The sequence below is a fragment of the Triturus cristatus genome, chromosome 5_2, assembly GCF_964204655.1.
Source record: "Triturus cristatus chromosome 5_2, aTriCri1.1, whole genome shotgun sequence".
NCBI lineage: Eukaryota > Metazoa > Chordata > Amphibia > Caudata > Salamandridae > Triturus > Triturus cristatus.
Window position 1 is genome coordinate 899,759,305 of NC_140588.1, and position 25,649 is coordinate 899,784,953.

The 25,649-nt window shown below is 45.1% G+C and overlaps 1 long non-coding RNA gene across 1 annotated transcript in view; it reads left to right on the plus strand.

Annotated features, from left to right (window-relative positions):
* Positions 1–24,590, plus strand: part of LOC146829382 (uncharacterized) — a 149,182-nt gene extending 124,592 nt beyond the window's left edge. The window contains exon 3 of the long non-coding RNA XR_014961974.1: positions 24,366–24,590. This is a non-coding gene — a long non-coding RNA (uncharacterized LOC146829382). The remainder of the gene's footprint in view (positions 1–24,365) is intronic.
* Positions 24,591–25,649: the final 1,059 nt, after the last annotated feature.

Sequence of the window (25,649 nt, forward strand, 5' to 3'; positions counted from 1 at the left end):
ACCAAAACCTTACATCTTGAACAAGACAAAATCTGGACAATTATGAAACATACCAACTGCAATTCGGCAAATGTCATCTATCTGATCACATGCCCCTGCAAATTACGATACGTCGGGATGACTAGCAGAAAGGTCAAAATCAGAATCTGCGAGCATCGCAGTAACATCCGCTGCAAACGCAGCACGACAAAACTCACAGAACACTATTTAGCCAAGGGACATACCACCAACGACATGACCTGGGTCATAATTGAACAACTTGAGCCTAACCAAACCAACATCCAATAACGTTTGTTCGAGAAAGAACAACGCTGGGTATACAGACTCTCAACCCACATCTCAGGGCTTAATGATAATGTACCCTGGAACAGTATACATCGTTCATGATTACAACAAGTGTAGTTAAGAACAAGCGTTACTGCATTTGGACATTCTCAAAATAGCCTGCAGTATTTATGCAATTTAATATAATTTCCTTAGTCTTATGCCCTCATTATACAGAGCGTCTGCCTATCACTGACCCTGTGCAGACTTCTATTTTACATATTTTTCGCTGTATCTAGATTCTGATCTGTACAATCAGTACAGTGCATCACACCTATCCTTAGGACTTATAACTCACCCTTAGGATTTAGGATTTAGTACATATCCTTTTATTACTCTCCATGTGCCGGAAACTAATTATATTTCTCACTACATCTAGGCACAGTCCTATCATGATTGAGTTATTCAAGCACATGCCTGTTACTATACACACAAGGGGGCTCTTATTTTGACCCTCCCCACCAGGTCCCTTATGTATTAATTATTTTTTCAGCTGCACCACAGAGGGACGAAAAAACATATTTTTAATTTAGTTCGATTTAAACCAGGAGCCATCAACACGAGACTCCGTGTAGTTCTGCTTTGTGTTCTATTTTTTCTATTTTTTCCATTTCCATTACACGCATACAGGCTCCGTCTGCACTACTCGCAGACACTGCGCTCTAGTCTTTCAGAGCCGCACCACGTGACATCCCGTCCGTCTTCCTGTTTGCTTTCCTTTTCTTTTTAAACCACTCCCCATTTCCTTTACGGGGCTGAACAAGCGGACCCGATCGTCGTCCTAGGTACCTCGGACCTTACTTTCCCTGACAACTGTGAGTACAAGACTCGGATGGGATCATGTCGATCGACTTGTTACTTTACCGTCTATATCCAGAATTGCACGTTGATTCACCCCAGTAACTTTATTGTTCGAAGCCTTCATGTGTTTCACAACCAATTCCCCCCGCCATTACCTTTCCTTTTCATTAAGGTCAAGAGGGGAGTTACACGTCGATCATTTTCCAGAGGCATAACTACCTCTTTACTCAAGTGAGACCGCTTTCCATGTTGTTTGTCACTAAAGTTGTTGTATGTCTGTCATTTATTGTTTGTATGTTGAACTCCACATATACTTGGCACCATGTTAGTATGCGCCACCATGTTAACAAACATTTACTACGATGCACGCGCACTTGGCCTAAAAAGCATATTGGGCCCCCAGATTTTCCATGATTTGCCTCGTAACACCTAGTGTGTGCAATACTTTTGCGATTGCGTCATAGGCACGCACACAAATGATTAAGATTATGAGCACCGTGTGCCCCAGTATTACGATATTGATTCACTCACGGATTCCCTGTGTATGTCTACACTATTGGGGCACATTGTAGCCACGCAAGTCTGTTCTAGTGTTCGTGCATGCCCACCAAGTTATTGGCATCAGATCACCAGCCACAAGTTGAAAGGAGCATGCATTTAGTATACATGCATGATTCACAGCAGTTTTTCATATCCTTATTAATTAACTTTTTATTTTCAGGTAATCTCAAACGGAGATACTGTGAGTACATTACCACTACACTCACAGCACACTTTAGGGTGTGTGCTGATATTTACACGTGGCCTATACCTTGTTCATATGGCCATTCACCTTTTTCTGGTCCTGAGGAAAGCCTCTAGAACCATCCAGAAGGCTGAAACTAGTTGACCTTATTTACAAGGGATTTCAGGAAAATAATATTCCTAACTATATATCCCGCATAACTTTTTAACATTAGTCCTGGGACCCTTTTAATAAAAGTTTTTTCCAAAGGGCATTTCCCAGAGACTTTTTTAACCCATAATCACATCTCACATAGCACGCCACTCTCTGCTCAATATCCTGCTCCGCTGTAATCCAGGCGTTGTAGCACAGCTGGATTGTATTAGGCAATCCAGTTGGGCCCCGATGATGAAGCATGCCACCTACTAGGTAGGTGGGTGAGGGATTTCTTTCACAGCAATTGTGCTCTCTCCTTTCATGTTTACTTCAAAGTGATAGCAAAAAAAAGTTTGCTCTGAATCATCAAAAACTTGTCCATTTTGTTTTGTCATATCTTTTATATGTGCCAGGATTTCCTCCCAAAAGGGGCGGATGGACGGGCAATCCCACCATATGTGCTGAAAGTCCCCTAGCAGCCCGCAGCCCCTCCAGCACTTATCAGAAGAAGCGGGAACAATTTGACGTAGCTTTGCTGGATGTAGATACCAATCCATCATGTTATGTTATGTTATGTTAACCTCTTTTTGTAGCGCGCACGGCTACTAGAAAGTGTCCTGGCGCGAAAGCCAACTGATAAAAGAGGAAGGGAAACAAGAAATAACAGAGAAGGAAAAGACCTAACAGAAGATTACTTAAATAGCAGGGTTTTTAATTGTTTTTTAAATAACCTAAGGCTCTCCGTGTTTCGTAATTCCAAGGGCAAGGTATTCCAGGCCCTAGCTGCTTTAACAGAAAGAGAGCAGCTGCCTAGCCTAGACAAACGAAACCTAGGAACCACAGCAAGGCATTGACCCGTCGAACGAAGCTGTCGAGACGGCTCATAAAACGAGAAACGCCTCCTGAGGTATTGAGGCCTGGTCTTGTAAAGAGCACCATGGGCTAATGTCAGAGCCTTAAACCGCACTCGCTGCTCAACCGGGAGCCAATGTAGATCTCGAAGGTTCTGACTAGCACTGGATCTACCTGGCATGCCCAGCAAAATTCTAGCCGTCACGTTCTGTACAATCTGTAGCTTTTTTAGCTGGTAAACCGGTAGTCAAATGTACAAGGCGTTAGCGTAATCTAACCTTGACAAGATGCGCGCGGGTTACCATTTCCTTAGCCTTTTTAGGAAGCAAAGGCAAAAACTTCTTAAGGCGTTTAAGAATGCCAAAGCACCCGCTAGTTTACTAATCTGAGGCAGAAATCTCAAGTCCTTACCAAACCAGACCCCCAGGTTTTTTGCTGGGCATCCGGAGGAACTCGGCAGAGGATAGCCCACAGGCCAAATATCTTCTCTAAAGTGAGGGGGGAAGGCACCATAGAGGAACACTTCTGATTTCTCCTCATTGCCCTTCAATTGGGCCTTTACTAGCCATTTAAAGACCTCTGTGAAACAATTCTTGGCCATGGTCGGAGAGAAGTCCGCTTTACTCCACGTGAAGAGGAGCTGGGTATCATCTGCATAATCTATGATCTTAGCACCCAGCTCCTCTGCTAAATAAACCAGGGGCGTCATATAAACATTGAAAAGAAGAGGGCTCAATGTAGAGTCCTGGGGGACGCCCGTATTCAGACTTCGAGGAGTAGAGGAAAAAGGCGGCAGCCATACTTGCTGCGATCTATTGGCAAGGAAGGATTCAATCCAACTCCATACCTGCCCAGTGAAGCCAATGTGAGACAACCGTGCCAGGAGTTGTTGATGTGGCACGGTGTCGAACACGGCAGAGAGATCTAATAGCATTAATGCTGCTCTGCTGCCAGCATCCAGGCAGTCTCTAATTGCCTCAGCCATCTCGACCAAGGCCATCACGGTGCTGTGGGAAGCTCTAAAGCCCGATTGGGCAGAGTGGAGGGCGCCCGAGGTCTCAACAAACTCAGAGAGTTGCTTATAGGCAGCTTTTTCACAAACCTTTGTCACAGCCGGAAGGAGAGAAATAGGACGATAGCTAGTTGGGACTGCAGGATTAAGTGAGGGTTTTTTCAACAATGGAAGAAGTTTCGGCTGCTTCCACTCAAGTGGAATCATAGCGGTCTGGAGGGACATATTCACAATATTGTTCAGTTCCGGGTTAACTGTGTCCACAACTGCCACCAGAAGCCTAGCTCAGCAGGGATCAATGGGAGAACCTGATTCAAGCGATTTAAGTATCGTCAGGGTGTCAGACAGGGGAATGATCGAGAATGTAGTCAAAGACGGGCAGACCGTGCCCGGCTTTGCCCCATTGGAATGAAGCTGCGTCGCCAGAGACTGGCTGACGGGCCCCAAGCTATCCTGTATGGATTTAATTCTATCGGAGAAAAAAACTGAAAGCTGTTCGCACCAATCATTGGATCCAGGAGAAGACCTTTGTTCAGCCCTGGGATCCAAAAAACTCTGAACAATTGAAAAGATTTCTTTAGAATTGTTTTTAGATTGGGCAATGCGCTCAACAAAATAATCCCCCTTGGCAGCCTTCACCATAGAGTAATAGTCCTTCTGAGCGTTCCTAAGGGCTAATTTCGCTAGCGGGCTATAGGCCTGTCTCCAGGCCCGTTCGAGCTTTTTACAGGCGGATTTTTGTATCTTTAGTTCATTAGAGAACCAAGGTTGGGACGGAGACTTTCTAGCTCTTTTATGACCAGGTGGACCAGCGAAATTCTCCACTGCTCCGGCCAGTCATAACTTAAATCCATCCACAGCTTCTAGTAAGTTCCCTGGCGTACCCGGACGAGTATCGGCCAAGATCCTACCCATGCCGCCGGTTCAATACGCAGAGGAGGTCTAACCACAGGAGCATTCATAATGAAAGTGGGCGGCTGAATGGACCAAGAAAAGTAAATTAAAAAATGATCTGACCAAGTGACCGGAACAGGGTCAGAAACCATTACCGGTAAATTAGAGCAAATCCCGTTGATAATGTGACCCCCACTATGAGTGGGGGATTTAATCCACTGAGACAAATGGCCAAATTCCAATGACTCATTAAGAATAAGAGTATCGGGAGCTTCTCTACAATCGAAATGAATGTTAAAATTACCCAGCAATATATATTTTGAATATTTTAAAGATCTCTGCACAATGGCTTCGTCCAACATTTTAAGAAATTAACTAGGGGACCCAGGGGGCCGATATATAAGTGTGCCTCCCATCAGAAAATGAGGGGAAATAGAGAGGGAGAAATCTAGCACTTCACTCTCCATGAAATCCTGGCAGTTCATCTGTATAAAAACCCAACTTTCCCCATAAACAACCGCAACCCCTCACCCTCTCCCTAATTTTCGGTCCATCCAGGCAATTTTAAACCCCGTAGGGATAGCCAGTGCAATAACCGGGGCGGAACAATCATTTAACCAGGTCTCGGTAATAAATAAGAGATCAAGCTGGTTGTCAACCAGAAGCTCAAATATGTCTGGCACGAGCTTTACCATAGAGCGCGCATTAATCAGAGCTGCGTTGATATTTTGCCCTGCCAAAGGGGTAGAAGAAATGTGATAGGGTAGGGGAGAGGAGCCCCACGTGTTAAGAAAACCAAAGTTACATCTGGGGCAGATTTTATCTATATTCCAGCAGGGACCAAACGTGAGAACACCTGCTCATGGTTTTCAAGTGTGCCTCCCTAAGCTCCGTGGATTGATTAAAACGCGTAATGTCAGACCATAAGTGTGTCCACTCCTCATCAGCAATGGGACGCTGTAACATATCTTCCCACATGGGCATATATCGTGGGTGTGGGGTCCGTGCCGTTGTAAGCAGAAAATTATAGAAAAAGGTAATGACCTCTTTCATAGAGGAGGTCTTGGTGAGGAAGGCTTCAAACTTTGTAAGGGGTCGGTTCGCAGCGTCTTGCACAGACGGTGTCAGGGCCCAGTGCATCAACTGAGCATAGTGGTATCGTTCCGTGGGCCCCACCTCATAATCCCGTTTACAATTGTCAAAGGTAAGATGATCGAAACCATGGAATAGGTGCGTCAGCGCTAAGCAACCACCCTTCCTCCAAGCATCAAAGGGTCCCACATGCAGAGCCAGAGTAAAAGCAGGATTAAAATGGATCCGCATAAAGGGGGAGGGAAACGAGGTCCATCTATCGTTATGTGAGACAAAATTCCAGACCTTGAGGGCAGTGCGCTTGGGAGTGCTGATGTATGTATTTTTAGGCCTGTCACATCTAGGGCGCCAGATCAAATCCCAGATTGTCCTACCCATCACGCTACGGTCCATGTGCAACCAATGCTTCTCTGATTCTTCTTTAGACCACTCAACTAATACCCTTAATTGCGCAGCTTTATAATACACTTGGATATCAGGAAGCCCAACTCCCCCATCCCTGCGGGAGCAATGCAGTAAGAAGTAAGAGAAGCGAGCACGTCTCCCCTGCCAGAGAAAGCGTAAAATCATGGCCTTCACTTTGTGGAAAAAATCACCCCCCAGCTCGATAGGTAAGGCTTGAAACAAATAGAGGAGCTTAGGCAGAAGGGTCATCTTCACCGCAGAAATATGACCTAACCATGACAGAAAGAGAGGCTTCCACTTCGTACGTTCTGTTTGGATGCGTGCAAGGATGGGAGGGAAATTGGCAGCATAAAGACCCTCAAGTTTGGGCGTTAGTTGAACCCCCAAATATTGGATGGAGGATGCAGCCCAAGGTAGAGGAGTAAGGGCCTGGAGTTTAAGAACTTCCGCCGCTGTAAGAGTGAGGTTAAGAGCATATGATCTATCAACATTTATTTTAAACCCAGACACCCGCTCAAACCGCTCAAGTTACGAATGTAGATTAGGTAGTGACGTGGCGGGCTCAGAAAGGGACAGAAGGACATCATCCGCGAAGAGCGAAATTTTGTGGAACTCCCCGGTGAAGGGCAGCCCCGTAATTCCAGGATTAAACCTGATCGCCAGCGCCAAAGGTTCTATACTAAGGGCAAAAAGTAATGTTGAAAGGGGACATCCTTGCCGGGTGCCTCTGGAGTGGTGAAAAGGAGATGATGGTACCCCATTAACTAATACGGTAGAACGGGGGTGTAAATAATTAGATCTAATCATGGTAATAAATTTTGGGGAAAATCCAAATGCTGTGAGGGTGTGGAAAAGGTACGGCCAATCAACCCTGTCAAGGGCCTTTTCTGCATCCAACCCCACAAGGACCGCAGGTATGTGACGCCTATTGGCCTTTTCAATTAAGTGTATAATACAACGGGTGTTATCGTGCGTTTGACGACCTTTGATAAAACCCGACTGGTCCGGATGTATCAAATTGGGCATAATATCATTCAGGTGTTTGGCTACGATTGAGGAGTACAATTTTGCATCTAGGTTTAATAGGGCAATCGGCCGATAGGAAGAACAGCGCTGGGGGTCTTTCCCCGGTTTGGGTATCACCGAGATCACGGCCTTGGCCATAGAGCTGGTGGTGATACTGTTTTCCGCCATGGTGTTAAAAAGGCGAACAAGATGAGAAGTAATATCTGGGGCAAATGTTTTATAAAAGAGTGCAGTATAACCATCCGGCCCGCGAGCCTTGTGGAGCTTTAGGCCTTTAATGGCCGCAACTACCTCAGCTTCTGTGATAGGAGCCGTGAGAACGGCATTCCATTCGTCCGAGACCTGGGGTATGGGTAGGGTCCGTAGATAGTCTTGTTGCGCGACTGGATCTAAAGAATCTCCCGTATAAAGATTTATATAGAAAGTATCAAAAAGGTCAGCTTTCCCCTCGTGATTATATGTAACGTCCCCCGTTGGTCCCTTAATGCCACCTATATATTCTCTCTCCCGCTTATCTCTCAATTGTCTGGCAAGATGTTTACCAATTTTATTACCCTGAGTGTAGGACATATGTCGCAACTTGAGGAGTGTGAATTCCGCCCTATTATTATAGATAGCCCTGAGTTTGCCCCGAAGTGCCGTGAGGTTGCGTAGCGTTTGTCGTGTGGGGTTGTGTTTGTGAGAACGCTCAATAGCAAGCAACTCATTTTCTAATTGTTCCCGCTCTTTAGCCCTTTGTCTATTCAATGCTGCATTAAGGGCATACATTCCCCCCGCATGACAACTTTAAAAGTATGAACTGTGGTGGCGTGGTGAGCAAAATAACGATGGATTAAACCCAGATCTGGGACTGGGGGTGAATGTTTTGCCATTGTGCAACATTCCGTCCATCATCTTGTGTGTTTAACTTTAAAAGTATCCCAGGTATTAAGCTCTGAAGTATCTTCTGGACGGTTAGTCTCAAAGAAATTAGTGATAGTTTCCCGTAATTTAGTGCAGGAGTCCCTATCTCGAATTAGCGATGGGGGGAAGTACCACGTAGAATGGCTCGGGGGGGTTCCCATACCAACAGAGGCTAAGGGACAGCAGACTATGATCAGACACAGCCAGGGGGAAAATCTTGGCGTCTTGTAGAGTTCCCTGTAGAGATTGACTAATAAAGATATAATCGAGGCGCGAGTAAGTGTTGTGAACATGAGAATAAAAAGTGTAATCTCGCGTCTGTGGAAATAGAGTGCGCCAGGCATCCAGAAGCCCTAAGTCGTGAAAGCGTTGTTGCGTGGCTTCCGAAAAGGAGCCCAGTTCCGAACGTTGTGTATGTGAGCTATCGAGATCTTTTTGTCAGATCAAGTTAAAATCTCCCATGAGGATTAGTGGGTCATCCGCAAAGTCTGTCAATTTCCCCATAAATGTATGCAAAAAGGACTTCTGCCCCGTATTGGGAGCGTATACCACGGCCAAGGTGCATAGTTTCCCTCGCAAGTGCCCTTTAACCATAAGCCAACGACCATCGGTATCCCTCTGGACCCCCAGTGGTTGAAATTGGGTGAAGGAGCAAAATAGGATAGCCACCCCTCTATGTTTCGTATGGGCTGAGGACCTGTATATTAGTGGAAAATGTTTGTGTTTAAGGCGCGTATCCTCGGCTCTGGCAAGGTGGGTCTCCTGTAATGCCACAATGTCAAGATGATGTTCCACAATATATTTCCACACCTTGTGGGGCTTTTGGGGGGAATTGAGCCCCTTAACATTCCAAGTACCAATAACAATCGGCATCGTGACAGAAAGTAAGCACTACCAATCAGCCATAAGCCCTCCCGCCCCCTCAAGAACCCAATCCGCCGACCCACCCCTTGAAGCTATGAACATCCTTGTCCACCACCGGCAACGACCCAATAGTCATACATCTTCACAAACCCATGTGTTAAAAAGCCGCCACCACAACCCACCCGCACCCTCCCCTCAACCCCTAAACAAAAGAGAACAAAGGTAACTGGATAAACCGTACACACATTACTGACGATCCCTCCACAGAGGCGGAAAGGCTCCGCAGGACCCAGGAGGGACAACAGGTCCGAGGACCCCATCCACGCCCGCCCCAGCGCGAAAAACTGTATCAAGAGCACATTTGTGCGATTAAGTGAAAAGTTCCAAGAGAGTACCTCATTACAAGGCAGTGTCCCAGTAAGCGCCGCAGTGTAAGCGCTGTAGAATTGAAGAACATCGAAGACAACCTAGTAAAACATAACATACCTTAAGGCATTGCTAACCTGTCTAGTCGGTGATGACAGATTGTTAGAAAAGAGGCAGCAACAGCGGCCTTACTACAGAAAGGCCACAAAGTCCAGAATCCCCCCCGCTGCGAACATAGGACCAAAGCGGAGGGGCGTAAGCGTGAGACTAGGGTGGCAGTTCAGGTCAGAGCCAGACTTCAACGGGTGTTCCCAGGTGCCACCTGAGACATCGAAGAACTTGATCGAGACCTGGGGGTTCAAAAAAACGCAATCCGGAGTGCAGAATGGTAGTGATTAGCGTCGCCCCTTGTGTGATCCAGCAGTCCATACAGAAGCCCTTTTAGAGCTTCGGGCGGATTCTCCATTCTTACCATGCAGGGGAGTGTCCTCATCAGCGGGGAGACCTAACAGCAACATACCTTCCTGCAGATCGGTAATATGACGCAGTTTGTTCTGGTATTCAAAGGAGAGCCCAAACGGGTAGGTCCATCGATACCAGATTTTGTCATCCCGCAGTTTAGTGGTGACGGGCTTGAGCATTTGCCGGCGGGCAAGTGTAGACGGCGTGACATCTTCGAAGATGGTGCAAGAGTGGCCCTGAAATGAGACGGAGTCTTTTTCCCTAGCGGCCTGGAGAACCGCTGCCTTGACCTTGAAGGAATGAAACTTTGCTAGGACGTCGCGGGCCGCTTCCTCTCGCCTTGTTGTAGCACTCCCACGCGATGTACTCTGTCCAGTTTTATTTTAAGAGTCTGTGGGGCTAAGATCTCCGAGAACAGACCCACTATGAAGGCCTCCAGGTCCGGACCCTCCGCGCCCTCCTCCAGGTCTCTTATGCGTAGATTCTCTCTCCGGGCCCTGTTTTCGAGATCCTCAGCCCTGAGTTGTGCCTGTTGGAGCTGCTCCCGATGTGTAGGAACATACTCCCGGAGCTCGGTAGAGAGTTGTTCCTGGTGTTGCATTTCAAGGTCCAGGATCCTGGAGCCCACAGAGTCAACATCTTGCTGGAGGGAGGTCAGGCGATCTGTCAGATCTGAGCGCAGTTGCTCAATAGACGACTTGATATCCTGACTGATGTCACTGCGCAATTCAGATTTAAAGTCTTTAAACATGGCCAAGAGATCAGTTTTTGTAAGGGCCATTGCTGATGCTTCTGTTTCGCCCCGAAGCGTTGAACGTTTTTCTGCAATAGTGAAGAAATTCGAGAGTTTATTCTGTGGGTTACCCTTGGATTTCTCAGGTGGCATAAGGCTGAGTCCCACAATGCAGCGTAGACAACTCAGAAAGAGCGTGAGCGGTTTGGCATCTAGGGAGCGCCATGAGGTGGCGGCAGCAGCCATAGATTAGACATTGGGGAAGAGTTGTATTCCAAAGGCAAGATCCACTTGAGGCTAGAACACCAATCATCCAGTGGCAAGAAAGGGGAGCCGCTGTTGCAAAAGTCACAAAACTAGGCCCGCTCTGGTGCTCAGGTGCCTATAGGGAGCCCATAGAGTCCGGAAGTCCATCTGGAGCAGTAGCGGGCGCAGATGGGTCCAATAGATGCAACGAGCAGCCTATTCACAACCTAAGGTCGCGCGTTGAAAAGGCCCTGTCCTGGCAAGGGGAGTGAGCACTAGTCTCCACACAGCTGCAGCGCATAGAAGCAATCAGGCACACTAGTCCCCAGTGAGCTCCGGGCAGTGGTACAGGGCATGAAGTGCCAGGCGCGGTAGACAGTGGCTCAGATCCGCCCTCTGATAGGAAAACCTCCAGTTGCAGCAAATATTAAGTGCGGAGAGCGCGGAGGACCGCCATTTGATGAGAGGCAACCGCCATCTTAGGGTCAGGCAAAGGCCACTTCACTCGGCCGCCACCTGAGAAGTGCTACCCGCATCAGAAATACCCCAGAAGCAAGCGTTACCTTGGGGGAGAGCAGTGGTCCTCACTGGGCGTCCCCCGCCACTCACAGCTGGACGATCGGGGGAGATGCCGGCGATCACGGATGCCACGCCGCCATGTTGTGTGCGGCGCGGTCGTCCTCCATAGCAGCGGTGGCAGAAAAGAAGCCCCTCCCGGCGATCTGGCCAGTCACACTATGTCTGCAGGTGCCTCATACTTCCCCACGTTGGAGGCTGTCGGTTTCAGCGCTTCGGGGTGCCTGTAGTCGCACTGCGCCGCACTGATAGCGCGAGTGAACCGGGACCCGAGACGGGTTAAGTCCGATCGGCCAGCTTGCCCGGCCACGCCCCCAATCCACGTTTTTTTGCCACTGCCCCAGATTAACGAGAAATCGTAAATCTGAGGCAGCACCAAAGACTTCCACCTTCCCAGGGGAGGCGTAAGGGAGGCACAACAAGGAAAAATATCTTTATTTCTCCTCATTTTTCCTTTTTCTGTGTGCACTGCATTCTGCAGCACACATAGAAAGAGGAAAAAATCTCTTGTGATTGTTTTTGTGCACAAAAATAATCATCCCCGCAACTCAGGCACCCTTGCACCATGATGCAAAGGTGCCTGCATTAGAGCACGGCAGCCCATTGTGCACCGACGCAGGGAAAAAGGACAGGAATGCGTTGTATCTGATAGATACAGCGCATTCCTGCCCTTTTCTTTTGCTGTAGGGCAGCGCAACAGGAAGTCCTGCTGCACTGCCCTATGACAAAACCTCATAAATGAGGCCCTGGGATTTCTTGTAATATCAACACACAACTTCTGAAGCCTTAATAGTATAAGTATTGCATGACTATCAAGATATAGTTTACATAGGCTGATTAGCAAAGCCTGCAGTGGGCACTAAAAAATGTTATTCCCCAGCTTGTGCAGCTGTTTTTTGAGGATTCAGAATTTAGATTGAATAGTGTAGGGCACTATGAAGAGCCCTGAGGCACCACTTGCTGCAACGGAACACCCTGAGATTGAAAACGGTTTTGTAGCACCTGGAAGGTATGTTGCTGAAGGAAGGAGGCGAACCATTGCAAGGCTTTATAACCGACATCGCAGCTCCACAACCGCTCAAATAGGAGGTTGTGGGATACTGTGTCGAAGGCCGCACTCAGGATCATCCATGTCAAGAATTTTACAAATGGACTCAGAGATAAGCACCAGGGCACCTCTACTGTAGAGAGGGGGACCCATGCAGCAGCTCCTTAGCTTCAATAAACATTAGAAGCTGCTGGTTAACATATTTTTCTGCAACCTTCAAAGAAAAAGAGAGGAGCGAGATCGGCCTATAGTTCTCAGAGTTAGTTGGATCTAGTAAGGTTTATTTAAGGAGAGGGACTACCCAAGCATGCTTCCAGTGAAGCCTCGAAGGAGCTATTAAGTAATTCACAAAGCACTAGTAGTACTTCTTGTCCTCACTCCACAATGGCAGGAGAGGCGGGGCCGAGTGGAGAGCCAATCTTAATTGACGCCATCAGGGGAGACAGTTCATCGGGATCGATGGGTTTAAACTGTAGCAGCCCCGTGCTGTCGGCTGAGGGCAATGTAGTATCCAATGGATAAAAAAAGACAAGAGAAAACCATGAGAACTAAACTTCTCTAGATGCAGATTGATGGCTTCAAAATGTAGCTTCTGTTTGTGGTTGTTCAGCAAACACTGACCCGCCACAGAGACAGCATCCAATCTAAGGGGAACTGATCAGACTGTGAAATCTGCTGTACATGTGCAGATAATCACAGTAGCAGCTATTGCCCTGTCACAAACATAGATAAACCCAGAAATACCCAGAAGTCCAATCATCACACAAAAAAGAAGTCCCACATTCTGGCTTCCTGGGACAAGAATGGCTCCTTAGGGCCGCTATTCAAAAAATTGGTGATTGAGAAATACTTAACCAAATAAACCTACACAGCCTAATTAAAGTAATGAGGGGGTGGGCTCAGTGAGTGCAGAATTTTAAGCTATACTGTGAATTTTGCAGGAACCTTATTGGTCACAGCTAATGCCAAACAAACTAAGAAGTATGCCTTATAATGTGAGATTTCCCAACAAACAAAACATTCCAGTATAGTGAGACCACCACAAACTCCTCTAGAGAAAGTAGCACAATCTTTCCAGGTCATTTACCTGGATCACACTGACCAATTCAAACCAATAAATACATGTAAAGATATATTGGTGGTGGTAGCTTAATGTACATGCATTATGTGGTTGTGACTACAGTACCAGATCATGGCTTGAGCAGTTGCAAATAACTTGTGCTTCGTAGTGACGGGTAGACCTCTTTCCATTCAGTCACACCAAGCGTTAGATTGTACCCGTGAAGTATTAGCAGATGTGCATGCCGAAGTAGGAGTGTGTCTTCAATCCTCCTACCCCTCTGGACCCAGTTTGACTGGAGCCATCAAGATAGCCTTCACTATGTTTAAGCAAGCCTAAAGTGCGAGGGTTCTAAATAATGGCGCACCCTGGCTAAACAACCTATGTAGTGCAGAAAGAGCTTTAAATATGCTAAGATATGTTTTTAGTAACCTTACATCTTATGGGATCTTGCTTAGAGTCACGTTGATGTTCTGAATCTTCCAGCAGGGGAGAATGCACAGAATCAGTTATGTCTTCATTTGGTACAGGATTTGCACCTCACCCGACAGAGGCTGAACAAGGCTGCCACAGCCATGTCATTGTCAGCTGTGATTTTCCTGTTATCCAGTGATGGAGATTTCATGGCAGAAGGTTTATGTAAAGGAAGATTTTGACTCTATCGAGAGCTTGTGCCAGTGTTAGTAATGAAAGCAACAAGGATGGTGCGTTTATCCCTTTTACATGGGGAAGCACGCAGTTAAAGTTGCCCATTGATTCAGCAAAATTATATCATCCGCTACAGTCAACGAGTGCTACCTATGAAGCCTCTGCAGGCTGTGCCATCAATGACAAAACTGCAAAATAAGGCTGATTCCGATTTCCAAATGAAGAGCAACCGAATCAAAGCAAAGATCATCAAGCAGAAGAACTGAACTGCATTAGAATGCCATAGTTACACCATCAGCACCACCAGGACATCAGGACTTACTCAAAGATCACAAGATTCTGATTCATGGTTGTAAGAGTGTGGTACATTTGTTGTCAGTGATTTATCTCCAGGAGAACAAAGTAATAGGCTCGAAGTAACAGTTCATAAACCCCCCAGCAAAATAGATAGGGTCAGTTTAGGCATGTGATGGAGATTTGTGCAAGGCTCACTGGATGTATTAGCATTAACACTGATCTTGTTTCTGAATTGGCCAACACTGCTAGTGTTCTTAATATGGATGGAGAATAGTGTTCTGAAAATTGAGGATCCTGGTCTAGCAAGAAGGAAACTGAGCAAGAAGGAAGGATTACACACACTCATTAGAGGTGTGTCGATTGAGTCTCAAGGTGACCTGATGGCCAACCATCTGCAAGATGGTGTCAGATGGAAAGACTTGGAATCACAAATCATGGGTCCAGCTGAAATAAAGCCCCTATGTTCAAACTCCATTTTAAGTAGGTCCCGACTCCATCTTATATAAAAGGAGTCGCAAATTTTCCAATGTATGCAGAATAATTGCCATGTCTGCCATTGACGCATATGTCTTCTGATCTTATCATTCCAAGGACTAATTGTCAAGTCATTCTGACATTGACATAGATAGAACACCTGATGCGACATCAGTCTGGTCAAATCAAAACATGCTGGGGGTCGCGTAACTAGTTACCATGGAGGAGTCTTGTTCGTTATCAGAATGCTAACTAGTTAAGCGACCCCCAGCATGTGGTTTTTTATCACAATATTTATTTAATGTTTTCCTAATTAAATTTTTGATATCTGAAAATATTGAATAAAACTAATGCTGTTGTCTTATAATCCAGGCCTCTTTCCTGTTATGTGTATTAGAATGTTTGTCTCCATGCAGCTCCCCGGTCTCGTCACTCCCAGGGGACTGGATTGACAGTTTCCCTTGTCTCTTTATCTCCGACATATTGCGGATGTACTAAATAATTCAGGCAGTGGGTTTTTGTTTTGATTTGACCTATTGCTTTCCCCTGTTCCCTTGCCTAGGTATCCTTTACAGGGGCCCCCTCCTGTGTGATTGTTCTGTATTGTACAGGCGACATCAGTCTGGAACAATTGTCTAGTTATCACAGTGTCGAGGTAAAATAAGAGCAAAAGATGATCCTTATTTTAATACTGCCCTCACACACTTTGCAGTGTCATGCTTCATCATAGGGCCGCATCTGACGCCCAGGTGCAGACCAACACACTGGACGGAGCGCAATTTTTTTAGAAGTGAAGTTTAGTGGTGAGGGTACAGAAAGAGTGAAATAACCAACAGAAAACACAAAAAGTTCAACAATAACAGGGAAAAGTATTCCCTAGGAAGGGACCAAAAAGTGCAGACACAAACAGTTAAGACTACCTAAGAGGGAACTATCAACATTCTTTATTCATGTCACCCCTTGGTAGGATTAAAAATTAGAATTCGGGAAGATTAGGGGAGGTAAGGACCCCTAGATCCCTGCTGCGTATACCAACATGTTTCTGCCAATACTACACGCCCATCTGGGTCGTTCTGGCATTCATCAGGGTGTTGGTCCCGTATTATCTGGTCTGTACTCCTAATTGGAGTTATTAACTTATATCCTCAAGGCAGCCAAAGTCGCTGCAATCGTGCACTCTGGGAAATTTCCGAGAGATAACAAATTTCTGTGAAAAAAGTAGAACATATGTTTATCGTTCCACTTCCTTCTTTCAAACTCCACACAAGTGCATTCTTATCACTTCCTCTTAAATATCATACCAATTGAAATATCATGTCTCCCCTCCCGAAAAGAGGGGAACACCACCAACTCTTATCTGTGTTATTACCACCTGAAACAAATCCCAAAGGCACACCATACCCCCGTGAGGAAACATGGGAACGCTTTTACAATCGTAGTTGGCTCAGGTGTACCACACCACGAGATTTTGATTTTAAAGAGACATACCTCTCCTCTCTCGTACCAATACTAATAGTTAAAAGGTGCAGACACCTTATATTCGAAAACTTACAAGGGTTTATCAGCAATTCTCCAAACCCGGGACCATTTTGGGACCGTGGTCTTGTTGTCACACTCTAAAAATCGAAGAAACAAGAGGAGATGCGAAAAACCATAACACTATTATACCCAAATTATATTCCTTCGGATTAGTTGCAAAAGTATTCATCCGACTGTTTATCATAAGTTACGGCAACATTTTTACGATTTACCCATAATAATCCCAAATGTTTGCAGCGAGTTGCTCGCAATTTTACAAAGTTCCGTTTGGCACCCAAAATTAGTTGCCCGATCTCTAGTGGTCATCCCAGTATACAGACTCTGAATAGCATACAACACCTACGTTGTTTACTTACTACTCCAAAGACTCACGCCACTACAACTCCTCACGCCGGTCCTCCGCCGACACTGTCGGCAGGTTCCCGCCTTCTATTTAAGAGACGAACGGGTGCTGTATGACGGGGAAGAGTTACGAACCACTCCACGCTATTGGGAGCGTCCGAATTCTCACGTTGCAGGCTCACTCGCCTCATCCAGCAACAGAGAAAAAGGACACCAAGGAGAAATCGGTCTAAAACCAAAAACGGCAGACATCTTAAAGATGCACATAGTGTCCATAATATTGTCAGACAAATGTATTGAAGTCATGGATATGGGAAATCAATCTATATCACACCCCTCAAGATACTGGTAAAATTAACCACAATTACAGATTTTATTGTTCACTTGCCCTCATAAGAATCGTCAGCGAAACCCCAAGTCTGTTCTTATATCTAACAGCCTGGGCGTAAAGACAGAACCCCGTACAAATAACTGGGGACTGTTTTTCAGATTGATATTAAAATCTTTTTCCAACAATTCTTAAATCGCTGCAATCTCCTACCCTCGCAATGACATAGTAGGACTATCTTTCTTTCAGTACTGGGATAGATAATACGGCTCAGATGCTGTGCACTATACCGAGAGTATCAAAACTGCATACAAATACATCCTGATTTCCTCTGTATTAATTCATTTCTTGCCTAGCCCATAAAGATGGAACCACGGGATAGAGTCGTTTAGACCCACAACACTACTTTTCATCCTATCCACCCAACGCTGTTCTCTGATCAAAAGAAAGCTGGCAATATCGACTGTGTTTGGTAGTATAAATGGTTTGTCTAATACTGTCCACCTCAGATCTTGTTCTTTATGTCTTTTCTCTTGGAAATGAGCAGTTAGTTTAGTGTTTGTTTTTCCACATCTTATTGTACTCATATGTTCCAAGATGCGGATTTTCACTCGGCGGGTGGTCATTCCAACGTACAGCATACTGCACGGACACCGTATAAGATAAATAACATTTTCAGTGTTACATGTCGTATGTTTCCTCTGCTCCCAGAGTTGGTTAGTCCCTATATCAACCATTTTGCCATTCAATGAAAGGAGGCAAGCCCTGCAAAAACCACACGCATAGTGTCCCATGGCAGGAGGTAAGAAATGTTCATGATGACATTCATTTCTGTTGTCCCTCTCTAATCTCTGGCGTGTGTTAACCACCATATCTTTAATGCTTGCACTTTTTTTGAAGGAAAAAAGAGGAAAAGATTGTTCCAACCCATTAGAGTTCAAAATTCTCCAATTTTTTTGTATTATCTTTCTGAGATGGTTCGATGCTGTGTTAAATGTTGTGACACAGATTGCTCTCTACTCTTTCCTTATCATATGTTTGCAATAGGGACTGCCTGTTACAATTTATTGCTCTTTTCTGTGCCTTTTTAATCACATGTTCCGGATAGTCCCTGTGTTTCAATTTCTCACTCAGGTCTTTAGCCTCGTTTTTATAATCCACAATCGAAGAGCAGTTCCTACGAAGCCGCAGGAACTGCCCATAAGGCAGATTTTCTTTCAAGGAGCGAGGATGAAAGCTCTGAAAGGATAGCAAGTTATTCCTATCGGCTGGTTTATGATAGACACTACTCATTAGTACTCCATTCTCTGCTCTGATGTTGAGATCCAGGAAGGGTAGTGAGACATTTGTCAGCGTACTTGTGAAGAATAAAAAAGGATTCTTTTGGTTCAGCCAATCCAAAAAGGATTCAGCCGAGTTTCTACTCCCTCTCCAGATGATGAAAACATCATCAATATACCTGCGCCAAACCCTGATATGATCCAAGTAAGGGTTGGTCGCTGCAAATACAGTTTCCTCCTCAAATTTAGAAACATACAGGGATGCCAGGCTAGGGGCACAAGAACTCCCCATGGAAGTTCCATGGGTTTGCAGATAGAAACGATCTTCAAATTGAAAAAAAAATGTTGTCAGTGCTACCTCCAAGAGACTAAGGATAAAGGCACGTGGTGCTTTGTAATTCCATTCTTCCGAAAAGAGTATATTCTCAATAACCCTCAGGGTTTCTTGCTGGGGAATATTTGTATAGAGTGACTCTATATCTAATCCAATCATCAAGTATCTATTGGGCTCAAACTCTAAGTCTTTGATCAGATTTAAAACCTCCCTTGTATCCTTGAGATATGCTGGCATCTTCTGAACGAGGGGGCGCAAAAAGACATCACAGAATTTGGACAGCGGTTCCAAAATCGAATTTGTACCGGAGACTATGGGACGTCCAGGCGGTGGACGCGTGGGTTTATGCACTTTAGGCAAAATGTAAAAATAAGGGACAGTAGGATAGGGTTTGCACAGGAAGGAAGCTTCCTTCTGACTGATCCAGTCATTTCCAACTGCCTCTTCAACATAAGTGCTAATCATGACTCTCAATTCTTCCGTGGGATCCCCAGGAAGGATTGCATAATTCCTTCTATCGTTCAATAGACGGAGACATTCCATGTTATACACATCTCTGTCCTGAATCACGATTGCACCGCCCTTATCGGCCGGTTTTATCATTAACATAGGATCATCCCTCAGTTCATTCAGAGCCTGTATTCAATTTTAGAAAGATTGAAAAATGGCTTATTTCTCTCAGATGTTTCCAATAATTCCACATCCCTCAACACCGCCTGTTCAAAAACTCCCACCTCTGGGGGTAACTGTCCCACACTGGGGACAAAAGTCGAGTGATTCCTCAGCCCTGTGTCATCATCTTTTTCTGTCATCTCCTTATCTTCAAAAAACACTTTCAAATGCACACTGCGGAAAAATCCGGCCAATTCACACTTTAGTTTGAAGGGGTCTAGCTGGTTTGTTGGGACAAAGCCTAGTCCTTTGGACAGAACATTTTGTTGTATATTGGTCAGTGTCCTACCGCTTAAATTCATGACTAGGTGTGTACCCTGCAGGTACTCGGTTCCACATCCCGTGCCATGCTGCGTGTTATTCTCTGATTCATGTCCTCCCATTGTACTCTCTGAGTGTTCTGTGTCCTCTGCCTCCCTCTCCTTCTCCCCCTGCCTCTCTCTAAAAAAGGTGGGTACTCTTTTGGGAAGAATTGAGGCGGACCCATCGGTGGGTACATGGGAGGCCATCCATACCCCATCTGAGGTCCAGGGTGGTAGGGGCATGATTAACCCCTAGACCACCCTCTCCCCCTAAATTTAGGTCGATAATCAGCATTGCTGCTCTCACTTCCTGAACTGGAGGTATCGTGTGAGTTCTTGATGTTTTTTTTTTCATGTTTTGAGTTTCTTTCATCTTCACATACTCATCACTCACATAAGGGTATACCTTCTCTCTCGCGAACTTTTTCAAATCCTTTTGTAACTTATGCACCTTTGAATTCATTAGGTATTCCTTGTATTCATTCACTGTTTTATTAGTCTCCTCAAGTTTCTTTTTAAACACAGAAATTTGTATCTGTGTTTTCAAATTATCCTCGCTAGTCTGAATTTGGATCAAAAGGTCATCAGAAATTTTCTTCGCCGTATCTATAATTAAAATGAGCCAATCTCTAGAGCACCTCCAAGCGATTAATGACCAATTCTTTCGGAATGAAGCATCCTCTAGAAAGATTAGAGGTTCATTAACCACAAGGAGCCCCCCTGGGGCTGCATTCGCCCTTAAATATTCCGTAAGAATGGCCCCATGTAAGATAGTTTTTACTTGTGTCCTTTTAAGTTCCGTTAGAGCATCCCAACCTTCCACCTGTGTCAATGCCTGTGTGAGTGTGGTGTCCCCTCGAAGAGAGGGGCATGATAAAATCCTGCCAGCAGCCTCGTCCCCATAGGCGAGGCCTTGTTCCTCCATCAGCGGTGTCAATTACAACCGCCTTCTATTGAATTATCAAGAGGATTGCGGGAAATACCCACTAAAATCTCTACGGCTCAGCGGCCGTGCTAACTTACAGTATCACAAAAAAGAGACTAGGGAAAAGAAATCCTTCTCTGAATCCCCTATCATACATGCAAACTCACTCGACAGAGAAGAACTACGCTCATTAAGACTCCTTGTACAGGACAAAAGGCAGCGACAGTGATACAATTATCCTTCACTAACCAAAGTCCGAAGTAATAGTAAGAGGAAAAGATAATCCTTATTTTAAAACTGCCCTCACACACATTGCAGTGTCATGCTTCATCATAGGGCCGCATCTGACGCCCAGGTGCAGACCAACACACTGGACGGAGTGCAATTTTTTTAGAAGTGAAGTTTAGTGGTGAGGGTACAGAAAGAGTGACATAACCAACAGAAAACACAAAAAAGTTAAACAATAACAGGGAAAAGTATTCCCTAGGAAGAGACCAAAAAGTGCAGACACAAACAGTTAAGACTACCTAAGAGGGAACTATCAACATTCTTTATTCATGTCACTCCTTGGTAGGATTAAAAATTAGAATTCGGGAAGATTAGGGGAGGTAAGGACCCCTAGATCCCTGCTGCGTATACCAACATGTTTCTGCCAATACTACACGCCCATCTGGGTCGTTCTGGCATTCATCAGGGTGTTGGTCCCGTATTATCTGGTCTGTACTCCTAATTGGAGTTATTACCTTATATCCTCAAGGCAGCCAAAGTCGCTGCAATCGTGCACTCTGGGAAATTTCCGAGAGAGAACAAATTTCTGTGAAAAAAGTAGACCATATGTTTATCGTTCCACTTCCTTCTTTCAAACTCCACACAAGTGCATTCTTATCACTTCCTCTTAAATATCATACCAATTGAAATATCATGTCTCCCCTCCCGAAAAGAGGGGAACACCACCAACTCTTATCTGCATTATTACCACCTGAAACAAATCCCAAAGGCACACCATACCCCCGTGAGGAAACATGGGAACGCTTTCACAATCGTAGTTGGCTCAGGTGTACCACACCACGAGATTTTGATTTTAAAGAGACACACAACTCTCCTCTCTCGTCACAATACTAATAGTTAAAAGGTGCAGACCCCTTATATTCGAAAACTTACAAGGGTTTATCAGCAATTCTCCAAACCCGGGACCATTGTGGGACCGTGGTCTTGTTGTCACACTCTAAAAATCGAAGAAACAAGAGGAGATGCGAAAAACCATAACACTATTATACCCAAATTATATTCCTTCGGATTAGTTGCAAAAATATTCATCCGACTGTTTATCATAAGTTACGGCAACATTTTTACGATTTACCCATAAAAATCCCAAATGTTTGCCGCGAGTTGCTCGCAATTTTACAAAGTTCCGTTTGGCACCCAAAATTAGTTGCCCGATCTCTAGTGGTCATCCCAGTATACAGACTCTGAACAGCATACAACACCTACGTTGTTTACTTACTACTCCAAAGACTCACGCCACTACAACTCCTCACGCCGGTCCTCCGCCGATACTGTCAGCAGGTTCCCACCTTCTATTTAAGAGGCGAACGGGTGCTGTATGGCGGGGAAGAGTTACGAACCACTCCACGCTATTGGGAGCGTCCGAATTCTCACATTGCAGGCTCACTCGCCTCATCCAGCAACAGAGAAAAAGGACACCAAGGAGAAATCGGTCTAAAACCGAAAACGGCAGACATCTTAAAGGTGCACATAGTGTCCATAATATTGTCAGACAAATGTATTGAAGTCATGGATATGGGAAATCAATCTATATCACACCCCTCAAGATACTGGTAAAATTAACCACAATTACAGATTTTATTGTTCACTTGCCCTCATAAGAATCGTCAGCGAAACCCCAAGTCTGTTCTTATATCTAACAGCCTGGGCGTAAAGACTGAGGGACTGTTTTTTAGATTGATATTAAAATCTTTTTCCAACAATCCTACTATGTCATTGCGAGGGTAGGAGATTACAGCGATTTAAGAATTGTTGGAAAAAGATTTTAATATCAATCTGAAAAACAGTCCCTCCCCACCAACATTATAGCCTGACTGCCCGATTTAAAATTGTGCAGACCGTTTTTATGCCAACGGTGGAGACGACTCTATCTTCGCCGTGGTCGAACTGCTCCCATGGGCTGAAGGAGTAATGACAATCGCAGGTTTGGCTACAGGTCCATTCACCGATTTAGACTAGCGGGCAAACAGCGTTTATATGTCCATTACCGCCAGGCAAAACCTGGTGCTAAGGGACATTGAAAAGTGCACAATTTTCATGGCGAGGGGGGCATTGTTTTTTGGGTCATTTCATTTTCAAAAAGAACATTCACTTTAGGTTTTTTTTTCTTAAAATAAAACAAAAATGTACGTTTGATGGACAGCTCCGTCATGTTAACAGAGCCACTTGTCAAACTAAAAATACATTTATAGGATCCGTCGTAACGGCAATCCTCTTAATGCTAGAAACATTTCTAAATCTGGTGGGCAGCACCTCTGTCAGGGTGACAGAGTAATTTAGTCCTGTACCGGGGCCATCACCAGCAGCAGCTGTTTGGAGGAAGGTACTGTAAAGTTAGGACCTGTGCGGCCCTAGAAAATGTACTGCACTCTCGCTCAAGGGCAGTTAAAATTGTTAGGTGCAACGGTCCCGAGGGGCCCTCTTAAGGCATACTAGAACCTGTGGGGCTCCAACTCTCAGCCCTGTGGCACCCGCACATTGCTCATTTAGGTGCAGGGATCTTACCCAGTGAAACCCAGTCCTGGGGATTGTAATTAATTTACATGCAAACATTTTTCAAACGCTCTTATCGTTGAGCACTGATGGACTTATTTATGAGAGGCGTGCGCTACCAGGGCATCACTTTTTTTGATGCTCCAGTGGCACAAGCCTCTCAGTCATATCTATCTGCCCACCCAAAGCCACTCTGTGTGGCTCTGCATGGCCTCATAGATATGGAGTAAGAAAAAGCAGAACAAGTTGCGGTGTTACCTTACTGTGCACCAGGAAAATGTTCCATGGACCTTGCGGTGAGTTTTCCCACCCAACATCCAAGGATTTTGACACAGCACCAGGTTTACCTAAGCACGTAAACCTGGAGCAGCGCCAAAACCTTACGCCTCCCCAGAGCAGGCGTAATGAGAAGAAATATTTGTATTTCTCCTTGTTTTTTATTCTGTCCATGTGTGCTGCATTCAGCACACATGGAAAGAAGAAAACACCTCTCAGGATTGTTTTTGTGCAGGAAGGTACCTCCCACCATAAGGACCCAGGCAATGTCTGAGTTCGGTGGGCAGTGGGGTGCCTGCCTGGGAGATGCACATGTGTTAATAAAGATTGGTGGACGAGAAGTGGATGAGCAAGAAATGTTAGGCAAAGTTTTTCTGGCAAACACTTTTTCATACATTTATAGTAAACAGTCTGTACTACTAAATAGTGGCATTTTGTAACTTTTATCCTACGCCACTCTTGCTGGGGTCCAGGAAAGCGTTAAAGGAGAATCCTTTGTCCAATAGTTCCTAACCCACATTTGTCAAAAAACTAAATATCTGATTGCTTTCTTCCTACAATTGTTAATTGCATAATTCGTCAGTCCTTACTGCATGTTAAAGTTGTGTTCCTGTTTTTAATTCCAGGTCATCACCGATAATGAAAATGAGGCCAACAAGAAAGAGAGCGTTAAACACGCCAAGTAGTGGATCTCAACCTGCGAGGACTTTAAATATATGCACTTCACTGACAACATTTATGTGTCATTATCTGTGTCTTTAACGTGCTTCCAGGCCAAAGGACTCTTTTCAAACAAGCCACAAGCCAAGTTTATAGTACATGTCTGAGGAGGAATTTCAAAGCTGAGCACGGTAATTAACCCTTCTAGTTGACATTTTTAAGGATTTATACGTGTAAACTCAGATGGAAGCATGCTGTTTTTAGGACGAGCTAGACAGCGCATGAGCGGTCTCTTCAAGACCTGCTGTAATCAGTCTGTGGGCTTCAAGTCCATCCCCTTTCTTGCCATTGCTTTTCATTTGTGTATGTCAGTGTTCTTTAAAAATCCGTGCTTGCTAGTGGTCAGTCCTGCCCCTTCTTTCTCTCTTGTGTTCCTTCCACAGAGCAGGGACCTAGTACGGTCTTATTCCGCTATGGTTCTTTATCTGTTATTTTGGGGACTATTTATTTCTTGGTTTTCTTCTCTGTTACTGTTAATCTGTGTTTAGCGTCAGTGCCATAGCCACTTACATTCAAATATAGCATTCTTCCTCCCACCTCTTCTTGAGTCCACAGGTGTTTTACTGCTGCCATTTTCGCTGCTGCCTCCCCCACTGTATCTCCCGTCCATTTCTTGTATTTTTTTATTAGGCTTTTTGCACTTTTTGATCTCCACCGTCAGTTGGCCTCTTTCTAGTAGGATATTTGCTTGGTTTGGGCTTTCTTTTAAGGGGGATTGGGCTTGTTTTTTAGGTATGGCCTGTAATGGGTTTACATCCTGCCTCCTTTCTTTCCTGACTTTTCATTTGTTCCTGTGCGGGACTCTTACTTTTCCTCCAATTCTATTGTCTGTAGCGTATTTTATTGCATTGCCCAATGCTTGCTATTTTTTGTTTTTGACATGCTGGAGGGAACTGATATGCTGTTCCTCATGTTCGCTCTGCAGTTCATGTAAGGACACCTCTAGGCCACCGTACTCTTGTTCTTTCAAAGCAGTGCCGTTTGCCACTGAGCTGGGTGACTGAAACCCCAGGCGCTATTCGCGGACTGTAGCAGGAAACCTGACGTGAAGCGTAACACTCTGCAATTGAACTAACAAGTACCGGCCCGGTTGCAGACAGAAGTCTGGGTCGTCTCTGCCTGGGGGATTATTTTTATTTTTGTCTTTTAGGTCCTCATTTGGCATCCATGCTAGTAACCAGCCGCATAAG